Source organism: Oncorhynchus mykiss, chromosome 22 (assembly GCF_013265735.2).
Source record: "Oncorhynchus mykiss isolate Arlee chromosome 22, USDA_OmykA_1.1, whole genome shotgun sequence".
Taxonomy (NCBI): Eukaryota; Metazoa; Chordata; class Actinopteri; order Salmoniformes; family Salmonidae; genus Oncorhynchus; species Oncorhynchus mykiss.
Window position 1 is genome coordinate 8,562,050 of NC_048586.1, and position 13,280 is coordinate 8,575,329.

Here is a 13,280-nt window from a genome sequence, read left to right on the forward strand (position 1 = left end):
GAAATTGGGGAGAAAAAGGGGGTAATTTTTTTTTTTTTTAAATCAGCCATTTCCTGCTACAGTAGTCATTTGCAACATTAACAATGTCGACACTGTATTTCTGATCAATTATGTTATTTTAATGGACAAAAATGTTTGCTTTTCTTTCGAAAACAAGGACATTTCTAAGTGACCCCAAACTTTTGAACAGTAGTGTATGTCTTTACATCAGCTGCTGAATGGACAGTACATGCCCCATCTCCAGCATTCATCACAGGACATTGATTCTGCTCTTTCCTTATTTTGAAGGCTTCTGAATACTAGTGAGTAAGGGACTGCTACTGTTCTGTTCTTAGACTGTTCTTAGAGACCCACACCCATTCAGACCAAGGTCTCTTGCATGGGAGCCCTGCATATCAACAATTACACAATCAGCAGCATACTGTAGGAGCACAGGAAATACAGTATACCCCCCAAAAATACAAAATACAAAACACGATCATGAAAAGCAATCACATAAAGAAGTCCTCAACCAACAATATGAATCGCCCAAAGTGTACTATACTATTGTTCCTACTATAAACAACTGACAAATGTGCAGTAGAAGGGAAAATAATGTGGGGCTCTGAAAAGAGCTTGATGATGAGAACAATACCGCAGCTCAGAAAGCAGACGTACAGTACCATCACCGAAAATATGAAATGAGCATCTAGTCCATCACACAGAAACACAAACAAACAGATGCACACACCCACACACACACACATTATCACACAACACACGTCGTGTTTTCACATCAGCTGTTCATTTGGACAGTACATGCGGCATTCATAACCCATCACCGGCATTCATCATAGGACATTGATTTTGCTCTTCTCTTATTTTCAGTGAAGACTTTGTGCCCCCTGCACACCCACACTCACGAGTGTGCACCTAATTAGAGACACACACACCTTTTCACCCCTACACTTCAGTACAGTATTTGATTAGGATCTGGGGAGTGCATGACAACACCCATTGTATGTGTCTCGCACTCTCTCCTAACCCTTGAGGAACGGAATTAATTTACACAGTACATTTTCCTCACACTCAATGGAAAGACATATGGTGAAAACAGAAAAGAGCTCTCAACACTTTTCAGCCACACGTGTTAGGTTCTGTAGTCTTCTACTGGGGATAGGTCATAAATAGACCTTCAGGGTCCAAGGACAAACATTCATGCTGTGCACACACTCACCTCTGCATTGTGGGAACATAATTGCAGCAACATGTTATAATTTTTTATTCATTTAACTAGGCAAGTAAGTTAAGGACAAACTCTTATTTTCAAGGACGGCCTAGGAACAGTAGGTTAACTGCCTGTTCAGGGGCAGAACGACAGATTTGTACCTTGTCAGCTCAGGGACTTGAAGTTGCAATCTTCCGGTTACTAGTCCAACACTCTAACCACTAGGCTACCCTGCCTAGGATTATTAACACAAACTTCTCCAAAAGCACTCAGGCTGGGATTTTTTTTTTACGCACATACATATGGAATGTTTGATGGGCTGTCTTCACCATCACTTAATTAATGTTGTGAAATGCTCAAATAAAAGTATATAATCAACAGCTCTATTCATGCCATTTCTATCTGCAAGGTTGCAGCCTCCTCAACACAACCAAGGATAAAACAAAAATAGCTACAAATTGAAATTGACTATATATGTGTGTGTGTGTGTGTGTGTGTGTGTGTATTTAACTACAAGAAAAAAAATTTTTTTTTGACCAACTGGGGATATTTTGTTAGTCCCCACGAGATCAAATGCTATTTCTAGGGGATTTATGGTTAAGGTTAGAATTTGTGTTTTAGGTTTAGAATTACGTTAATGGTTAGGGTTAGGAGCTAGGTTTAGGGTTAGGGCTAATGTTAGGTTTTTGGGTTAGGCTTAGGGTTAGGGTTAGGGAAAATAATATTTTGAATGGGGCTGAATTGTGTGTGCCCACAAGGTTAGCTGTTCAAGACTGTGCGTGTGCGTGTGCGTATTTGTTTATGTGATTTTTTTGGCGTGCAAGAAGGATAGATAGAGTAATCTGTGCTTGTGTGTGTGTTTAGGTAAGCGTCACCTGTTCCACCACCGGTGTTAATCAATTTGTATGCATGGTCAGGCCAGCAGACTTCTGACAGCAAAGCAATCAGCAGAGATAATCACTGTGAACAACTGAATGTCAAATGAAGCCCGTATCCCAATCTCACAGAGCAGGTATAGGGTACTGAGGGAGGCCGAGAGGGAAACAGGAGTGTTTGCCCTCCCTGCCCTGGCCTGAGGACAGAGATGTGGGGCAAGAGACGATTTTGAAATGACTTGGAAATTAAACAGGAAATAGCTCCCTGATCTGCCCACTCATCATTTCCACCTGCCAGACCTCCCTTCAGGTCACTTCAAAGCCTGGCAGCACAATCGGCTGTGGAAGCCAACTCTGTGATGAAACACACACTCAACTCAAACACTAAACTCCACTTCAACAAACTCTCCTCGAGCTAGGATTAGGGCTGTGACGGTCATGAAGTTTTGTCAGCCGGTTATTATCATGTAAAATTCTGCCTGTCTCACTGTAATTGACCGTTCGTTAACATAAACAAGTTTAGCATTTCCAGGCATACAAGACGCATTCAAGCCCTAGGAACATCTACATTTAAAAAAGTCTCATAAATCAATTGAATATACACCATCACAACATATTCATTATTCATTTTAGTCTAAATAAACATCACGACATTAAGAAAATGTATTTCGGAAGAAAAGAATATGAGTACAGCATGTTATCTGGCTATGCTCCATGCCATAGGCTGTAGGCTTGTACATTTAGCAGACAAAATATGCTTAAAAGTCCCGTGCCATTATTTATAGTAAGAAGAATATAATTGAACAACTTGAATAAAATAGAATGGATATTTTTCTCATTCCAGAGCAAGAGTGCGCATATGAAGTGGCTATGTTGACAGTAAAAGTGATCATTTGAAATGGGTCCTGTATGCTAGATTTAGAGTTATTTTGGAAACTTTAATTGTGAATGATACAACCCTTAGAATGCCTTAGGAATCAAAAGATATATGGGCTGCATGCTGCGACTATAGGCTATTGATGATTTGTTTCTAAAAAAGCTTGCGCTCTGTTCCTTGCCTCAGGCTGCACATGCTGTTCTCTCATGAAGTGATCATATTTTCACCCATCAAACTATTCTCAATGTATTCTTGTCTTTACTAATATATACAATTAGTTTTGATTTAGAATGGCCCAGTATCAAACGGGCAGGAACAAGGGCACTAAAATAGGGGGGCCACATTCCCACCGGTACTTTATTTTGCTGCAAAACGTGATATTCCGCCCAAACTCTGTATGCAATGGGCTCTCCAACCCTGTTCTTGCAGCTATCCAGTGCTTCATTTGGGAAACCAGGTGAAATCTGTTTGGGAACAGTGACATGATAGTAACATGTTTTCACAACAAAACATATTTAATTAAACGGTTGACAGCCCCTCTCTCTGCGTATGCATAAGCTGTAATATACATATGGGTGTTTTGAATTAATCATCACCTTAGAAAGCGCTGTCCGTTTCGTTGTTGAACTTCTCTTTAAATTGATCAATCACAGTGATGTGATTTTTGTTGTTGTTGTGTATTTTACCCCTCTTTATCTCCCCAATGTCATGATATCCAATTGCGATCCAGTTACAATCTTGTCTCATCGCAGCAACACCCCAACGGGCTCAGGAGAGGCAAAGGTCGAGTCATGCGTCCTACGAAACATGACCCGCCAACCCCACTTCTTAACACCCGCTTAACCCGGAAGCCAGCTGCACCAATGTGTCAGAGGAAACGCCGTTCAACTGACGACTGAAGTCAGCCTGCAGGCGCCCGGCTCGCCACAAGGAGTCGCTAGAGCGTGATGTGCCAAGTAAAGCCCCCCTGGCTAAACCCTCCCCTTACCCGAATGATGCTGGACCAAATGTGTGTCACCCTATGGGACTCCCGGTCACAGCCTGGGATCGAACCCGGTTCTGTAGTGATGTCTCAAGTACTGCGATGCAGTGCCTTAGACCACTGCGCCTCTCTGGAGGCCCTAGCTAGGATTCACGATTGGGGTGACCCGCTCTTCAAATAGGCTCTTTAGATTGACTGAGTGGACTGGTTATGATGGTGATTGGGGCCATGATATAAGTTAAGGGCTTGGGGCAGAATCTGACAGAGGAGAAACAGGACTCCTATATTTACCTTCATCACGTAGCCCAGCCTCAATCACAGTCCGTTAGGTTAAAGATGTTTGTCATTAAAGGGTTATGTCTGCATCACCACACCCATCTCAACACAGAGTACCACAGTAGATCACAGGACAGAAGTGAACTAAATGTCAGACTGAGGGAGGGGGAAAAGCATACATACACACACTCCAAAGTACTGTACTGTACATCCAAAGACGAGGACGTTTGAAGGAAAGAATAATACAACAGTCTCTCCATCGCTCTCCCCTGTTGGGATGTCTTTCTAGGGTGATACCATTAGCTCTGGAGGGAGGGGTCATTAATCATATTGGTTAATTCTGTAATGGCCCATCTGTTGGTTGGTGCGTTTGGTAATGAACCAGGTAATAGCTGCTAATGGTGGAAGAACACCAAAATGAAAAGATGGCACTGCAGTGGAAAGCGGGCATTTTACGGGCTCCCTACCAATTCTGTTACTTTGTGTTTTGTTATACTGATCTTTACTTTTTTTGTTCATAATATCTCTTCCATCATTTCCTATGACCGAAAACAGTTTCTGAACATCAGTTCTGATGAAACTACGTTGGCGTGCAAATAAACCTCACCTACCTTCCATTATTTTGGTGAATGTATAGTCACTGGGCAACAAACTGAACAAGCTTTGTTCGAGACTGTACAATCAACGGGACCTGAAGAACTATAATATCCTTGTCACGCCCTGACCTTAGAGATCCTTTTTATGTCTCTATTTTGGTTTGGTCAGGGCATGAGTTGGGGTGGGCATTCTATGTTTTTGTGTTCTATGTTTTCTAATTCTGTGTGTTTGGCTGTGTGTGGTTCTCAATCAGAGGCAGCTGTCTATTGTTGTCTCTGATTGAGAACCATACTTAAGTAGCCTTTTCCCCACTTGTGTCTTGTGGGTAGTTGTTTTCTGTTTTTGTGTCTGCACCTGACAGAGATGTTTCGTTCATGCTCTTTGTTATTTCAGTGTTCAGTTAAATAAAATCATGAACACGTACCACGCTGCACCTTGGTCCACACCTTCTTCATGCAACGATGACCGTTACAATCCCATGTTTTCTCGGAGTCGTGGCTGAACAAGGACATGGATAACAAACATCTTACTGGTTTTTCTATGCATCGTCAAGACCGTACAGCAGCGGTAGGTAAGGTTGGGGGAGGGGTGTGTCTCTTTGTTAACAACATTTTTATCAGCATGTCACCTGTGCAAGCAGAGGAGACAACTCTAGACCACCTTTAATCCACACACAGAAACGCATACAAAGTTCTCCCCCGCCCTCCATTTGGCAAATATGACGATAACTCTCCTGATTCATGCTTATCAAAAAAACTCAAACAGGAAGTACCAGTGACGCACTTAATACGGAAGTGGTCCGATGAAGCGGATGCTGAGCTACAGGACTGTTTTGCCAGCACAGACTGGAAGATGTTCTGGGATACATCTGAATAAAATGGAGGAGTTTACCATATTAATTACCAGTTTCATTAATAAGTGCCTCGATGACGTCATCCCCACAGTGACCCTACGTACATATCCCAACCAGAAGCCTTGGATTACAAGCAACATTTGCACTGAGCTAAAGACTAGAGCTGCCACTTTCAAAGAGAAAGGCATTAATCTGGATGTTTATAAGAAATCCCACTACGACCTCCGACGAGCCATCAAACATGCAAAGCCTCAATACGGGATTAAGATCAAACCCTACTACGGCGGCTCGGATGCTATATCACGGGTTACAAAGGGAAACATAGCCGCGAGCTGCCCAGTGACACAAGCCTACCAGACAAGCTTTGGAGCAAGCAACACTGAACCATGCATGAGTACCAGCTGTTCCGGACGACTGTGTGATCTCGCTATCCTTAGCCAATGTGAACAAGTCTTTAAACAGGTTAACATTCACAAGACAGATTACCAGAATGCATTCTCAGAGCATGGGCTGACCAGCAGGCACTTACATTTTCAACCTCTCCCTTACCCAGTCTGTAATACCTACATGTTTCAAGCAGACCACCATAGTCCCTGTGCCTAAGAATGCCAAGGTAACCTGTCTAAATGACTCACACCATACCACTCACATCTGTAGTCATGAAATGCATTGAAAGTCTGGTCATGGCTCACATCAACACCATCATCCCAGACACCCTGGGCCCACTCTAGTTTGCATACCATTCAAGCTCTTCGGTCCTCATCACTAAGGAATTATCATGGTCCACACACACCAACACAGTCATGAAGAAGGCATGACAACGCTTCTTCAAATCAAATCAGATGGTATTTGTCACATGCGCCAAATACAACAGGCTTTACCGTGAAGTGCTTCCTTACAAGCCCTTAACTTCTTGGTGACAGGGGGGGTGAATAAGGTGGGAATGAATAAGGTTCCCAGAGTAAACTGCCTGCTACTCTGTCCCAGATGCTAATGCATGCATATTATTATTAGTATTGGATAGAAAACACTCTGACGTTTCGAAAACTGTTTGAATGATGTCTGTGAGTATAACAGAACTCGTATGGCAGGCGAAAACCTGAGACAAATCCAACCAGGAAGTGGGAAATCTGAAGTTTGTAGTTTCATTTAAGTGTTTGCCTATCCAATATGCTGTGTCTATGGGGCCAGATTGCACTTCCCAAGGCTTCCAGCAGATGTCAACAGTCTTTAGAAAGTTGTTTGAGGTTTCTATTGTGGAAGGGTGTCGAATAAGAGCTGTTTCAACAAGTGGACTGGGCTGAGGCCAATCAGTTGTTTACTGCGCGGTCACGCAGGCACGCCGTTCCTTCTTTTTCCTCTTTAATGAATACGCTATTGTCCGGTTGGAATATCATTGAAGATTTATTATAAAAAGACCCTAAGGATTGATTGTAAACATCATTTGACATGTTTCTACAAACAGTAATGGAACTCTTTTGACTTTTCGTCTGGATTTTGCACTCTCGCATTGTGCCTTTGGAATAGTGAACTAAATGTGTGAACAAAACTGAGGTATTTGGACGTAATCGAACAAAACAAACATTTCTTGTGGGAGTCCTTGGAGTGCATTCCGACGAAGATCAGCAAAGGTAAGTGAAGATTTATAATGCTATTTATGACTTTTGTTGACTCCACAATTTGGCGGGTAACTGTATAGCTTGCTTATGTGGCTGAACACTGTTCTCAGATTATTGAATATTGTGCTTTTGCCATAAAGCTCTTTTGAAATCTGACACCGGTTGCATTAAGAACAAGTTTATCTTTAATTCTATGTAAAACGTATCTTTCATCAGTTTATGATGAGTATTTCTGTTGACGTGGCTCTCTGCAATTTCTCCAGATGTTTTGGAGGCATTTCTGAACATGGCGCCAATGTACACTGAGATTTTTGGATATAAATATGAACTTGATCGAACAAAACATCCATGTATTGTGTTACATTGAGTCCTGGGAGTGTCATCTGATGAAGATCGTCAAAGGTTAGTGATTCATTTTATCCATATCTGCTTTTTGTGACACCTCTCTTTGGTTGAAAAATGGCTGAATGCTTTCTGTGACTAGTTGCTGACCTAACAATGATATATTCTGCTTTTGCCGAAAAGCCTTTTTGAAATTGGACACTGGTTGGATTAACGAGAAGTGTATCTTTAAAATGGTGTAAAATACTTGTATGGTTGAGTAATTTTAATTAAGAGATTTCTGTTTTGAATTTGGCCCCCTGCAATTTCACTGGCTTTTGGTGAGGTGGGATGCTCACGTCCCAAACCATCCCAGAGAGGTTAATTAACCAACAATAAAGTTAAGAAAATAGAGTTGAGAAAATATTTACTAAGTAAACTAAAGTAAGAAACACAATCAAATAACAATAACGAGGCTATCTACAGTGTGTACTGGTACAGAGTCAATATTGGGGGTACAGGTTAGTCAAGGTAATCAAGGTCATTTGTACACGTAGATAGGGGTAAAGTGACTATGCATAGATAATAAACAGTGAGTAGTAGCAGCAGGGGGGGCGTCAATTGTTCAGCAGTCTTATGGCTTGGGGGTAGAAGCTGTGAAGGAGCATTTTGGACCTAGACTTGGTGCTCCGGTACTGCTTACCATGCGGTAGTAGAGAGAACAGTTTATAACTTGGGTGACTGGAGTCTTTGACAATTTTTTGGGGGCCTTCTTCTGACACAGCCTGGTATAGAGGTCCTGGATAGAGCCTTACTGTTGGATGCCGAGCAGTTGCCATACCAAGCGGCGACGCAACCGATCAGGATGCTTGTCGGATGTGGCAGTGCTTGCAAGTTATTACGAACTACAAAGGGAAAGCCATCCGCGAGCTGCCCTTGTGACACGAGCCTACCAGATGGGCTAAATGCCTTTTATGCTAGCATCGAGGGAAGCAACACTGAAGCATGCATGAGAGCACCAGCTGTTCCGGACGACTGTGGAGCTGATCGGGGACTACAAGAAAAGGAGGGTTGAACAGGCCCCCAGTCACATCGACGAGGCTGTAGTGGAGTGGGTTCGAGAGCTTCAAGTTCCTTGGTGTCCACATCACCAACAAACTATCATGGTCCAAGCACACCAAAACAGTCATGAAGAGGGCACAACAACGCCTATTCCCACTCAGGAGACTGAAAAGATTTGTCATGGGTCCACCGATCCTCAAAAGGTTCTACAGCTGCACTATTGAGAGAATCTTGACTGGCTGCATCACCTCTTGGTATGGCAACTGCTTGGTATCCAACTGCAAGGCGTTACAGAGGGTGCTGCAGACGACCCACTACATCACTGGGGCCGAACTCCATGCCATCCAGGACCTCTATACCATGCGGTGTCAGAGGAAGGCCGGAAATTATCAAGGCCCCTGCCACCCAAACCATAGACTGTTCACTCTGCTACCGCACGACAAGCGGTACAAGAGCGCCAAGTCTGGGACCAAAAGGCTCCTGAACAACTTCTAACCCCAAAGGCACAAGACTGCTGAACTAACAAAATGGCTACCTGGACTTTTACATTTACCCTTTTTTTCACACATACTTACACTGTGTGTGTACACTGACTGTACACACACACTACATACGTTTACACACACAAAACACACACATGCATATTGATGCCACACACACTTTCACACTCTTCACATACGCTGCAGCTACTCTGTTTATTATCTATCCTGTTGCTTAGACAATTTTACCCCTAACTATATTTACATGTTACCTTAAATAACTACACCTGCACATTGACTCGGTACCGGTACTCTTTGTATATTGTCTCGTTATTGGTATTGTGTTACTATTTTCTTTTTCTGCTTTCCTTACTTTTAACTCTACATTATTGGGAAAGGGCTCGTAAGTGTTTCATGGTAAAGTCTACACCTGTTGTATTGCATGTGAGAAATAAAATTTGATTTGCAGCTGATGCTCCCTCCCTGCCTCAACCCAGTGCAGGGTGATCCAGGCTGGGCTTCGACGGGCACGGCTGTCCCTTCTCTCTCCATCTCCCCATAGCTGGCCTGTAACAGGATGGAGCATCAGTTCTGCTCTCTGAACAACGGCCCAGCCATACCCACGCCATCCACGATGTCGGGCACTGGGACAACTAGCATGGTCACTCGAGACCGCCTGCCCACCACATCTGAAGGAAAACGAGCTGATTGGGGCACAATGGGGATGGGCCTGGTTAATGTGATCAAGGACGACGGAGACTGCCCAGTTTAAATCTGCTTAGGTGCCGGATGGGGTAGACACTCATTAAAACCCACTGCTAAAATTAATTGGAGGAGAAGGCAGAGGGAAAAATGTCCATTCAAAATGCATTTTTTTTATTATGTTGCAGTGTTTACACACAAACATGAGGGTTTGGATTAAATGCGGAAGACACATTTCAATTGAATGCATTCAGTTGTACAACTGACTAGGTATCCACCTTTCCCTTTTCCCTTACAAGCACAATCTTTATAGTTAGACATTCTTTCACTTTCCCTCGTTGTTTTTTCCCTTCATACTGCCAAGTAGACAAGGAGTCTCTTGATCATTGTTAATCATATTTTTTTCTGTTCCCTGCAGAATAGATGGAATGGAAAATTTCGACAACCTGATACATGACTGTCTGCTGTGACCCACGCAACGGATAAGAGGAAGGGAAGAGAGGTAGGAAAGGAGAGAATGAGAGAGGACTGGCTGACAGTTTTCATACCTCTTCTCTCCTGACAAACTAACATGTTGCTCTTATTCCTCTATGTAACTGGGCACCCTATGGAGGATCACAAGCAAACTCTAATTTATACTTGTCTAATTATAGAGTGGGGCAGGCTTAAATGGATACTTTGGGATTTTGGAAATCAGGCCCTTTTATCTACTTCCCCAGAGTCAGATGAACTAGAGGATATAATTTGTATGTCTCTGTGTCCAGTATGAAGGAAGTTTGAGCTAGTTCTGCGAACCAATGCTAACTAGCATTAGCATTAATGGAAGTCTATGGGTGTCTGCTAGCATGCTTGTTAGTATTTGAGCTAGCGCTAGTTAGTAACTTCTTTCAAACCACAAACAGAGACGTACAAATGCTATCCTCTAGTTCATCTGACTCTGGGGAGGTGGATAAAGGGCCTCATTGCCAAAATCCATAAATATTTGTATTATTTATTTCACCTATTTAACCAGGTAGGCTAGTTGAGAACAAGTTCTCATTTGCAACTGCGACCTGGCCAAGATAAAGCATAGCAGTGTGAACAGACAACAGAGTTACACATGGAGTAAACAATTAACAAGTCAATAACACAGTAGAAAAAAAAGAGTCTATATACATTGTGTGCAAAAGGCATGAGGAGGTAGGTGAATAATTACAATTTTGCAGATTAACACTGGAGTGATAAATGATCAGATGGTCATGTACAGGTAGAGATATTGATGTGCAAAAGAGCAGAAAAGTAAATAAATATAAACAGTTTGGGGATGAGGTAGGTAAAATTGGGTGGGCTATTTACCGATAGACTATGTACAGCTGCAGCGATCGGTTAGCTGCTCAGATAGCAGATGTTTGAAGTTGGTGAGGGAGATAAAAGTCTCCAACTTCAGTGATTTTTGCAATTCGTTCCAGTCACAGGCAGCGAAGAACTGGAACGAAAGGCGGCCAAATGAGGTGTTGGCTTTAGGGATGATCAGTGAGATAGACCTGCTGGAGCGCGTGCTACGGGTGGGTGTTGCCATCGTGACCAGTGAACTGAGATAAGGCGGAGCTTTACCTAGCATGGACTTGTAGATGATCTGGAGCCAGTGGGTCTGGCGACGACAGATAAAACATAAACAAACAGAATGGAGTACCGTGATTAATGGACAGTCCAGCAGGCATCAGCTATGTAGCCAAGTGATCACAGTGTCCAGGGGGCAGCGGTGGATGGGACAGGGAAGCTAGACTGGCGAGTATTATCCAGGCAAAAAAAAAACTGGCTGGCTGTGCAGAAGTTAAAAGCCACAAGCAGTGGCTAACAATGACTAAATAGCTTGTAGCTATAATAATAGCGATTCCGTATCACATTGGGTGAGGCAGGTTACCGGAAGGTATAATCGAATAAAAATCGAAAAGAGATTGAAAGTAAATATGGGTCCAGTGAGTGTTTGGGCTGGCTGGGGACGCGGCGATTCAGACAGTTAGCAGCCCTGTGCTAACAAGCTAACAGTTAGTAGGCCAGGGCTAAACAAGCTAGCAGTTAGCAGACCAGGGCTAAACAAGCTGGCAGTTAGCAGGCCGAATTAGCAAGCAAGCAGATAGCAAGGGCTAGAAAGTTAGCCTTTGGGGGACGTCGCGATGGGGTTAAGTCTGTTTATGCCTCTTCATGCGGTGACATCGATAGATCGGTCGTGGGTCCGGATGTAGCCCAGGAGTATGCTTCGGTGGTAGCACAGGAGCTCTGGCCGGGCTAGCTTCAAGCTAAGTGGCTGGAAACACTACCCAGGAGTAGTCATCCGGGGTTGCGGTTAGCTAGTTAGCTAGTTGTGAAGATCCAGATGAAAATGTTCCGTTTGCGGTGGGAATCCGGGGATAAAAATAATAGGTCCGTTATGCTCTGGTTAGAGTCGCGTTGTTCGAACTGTATCCCTTTAAGGTATCACCACACTCCAGAAGTGTAGCTTCTTTCCTTCTCTAAGGAAAGAGGGGCGCAAAGAGAAACAGAGACAATCCCTCTCCAGGGCCAAAATCTATATTGGGTATAGCATGTAGCCTTCTATAAGCGCCATTTCCCAGAAAATGTCCAAAGGTATGCCTTAAGTGAGAAAGTCAGTGGTATTTTTCCTCTATGTGAAAGTTGTCAATTTCTCTCTTTCTGTCACCTCGCTCTACAGTTTTTTTATTTAAACGTTTTGGTCGATAACTTTCAGACCTGAGGACCAAAGAGCATGAGATAAAAACTACTGGGAGATGGAGGAGAAATGTAAAAGATTGATCAGATCACACAACTGTAAATAGCTGTCTCTATTACTCATTTTCCATCACTCTCTCTCTCTTTCTCTTGCTCTATTTCCCCACTAGTGTCTTTTTCTGTTTCTCACTCCTGTTTCTTTTACTCTTTCATCTCTCTCTCTCTCTGTGTTTCTCTTTCTGTAATCCTAAAAAACAGATCTGCCATTCAGTTTTGTGTGTCTGTTTATGGGATCACCCTTCAATTGTCAATTAACCATCTGTGCGCGTCAGTGGATGAGAAATAATCTATTCTATACTTCACTCCGTGATCTGTTCCCATGCTATGTTCCGGAATAGCCCCGTTGTGTGGCGTGACCGCCACCATTAGGCCAAAGATCAAGTGATTGATTGTAAATTTGGTCGGACGTTTCATGGGGCTGTTGTGTAAGTCTTTGCTGGATCATATTATTGTAAGTCTTGCATTGATGTCAATGGGAGATTTGTATGAAAATTCAAGTTAGGATTCTGCTCTGGGTGTGCAATGTTTCCATAACACACCATTATTTTAGAAGATGGTGGCATACTGAAACAGCTTCATAGTCATTGCTGTCATTGCGCTAATACCATCTCTTCATAAGATCTGAAAGCTGATCACATGAACTAGTACAATTACTGTAGCA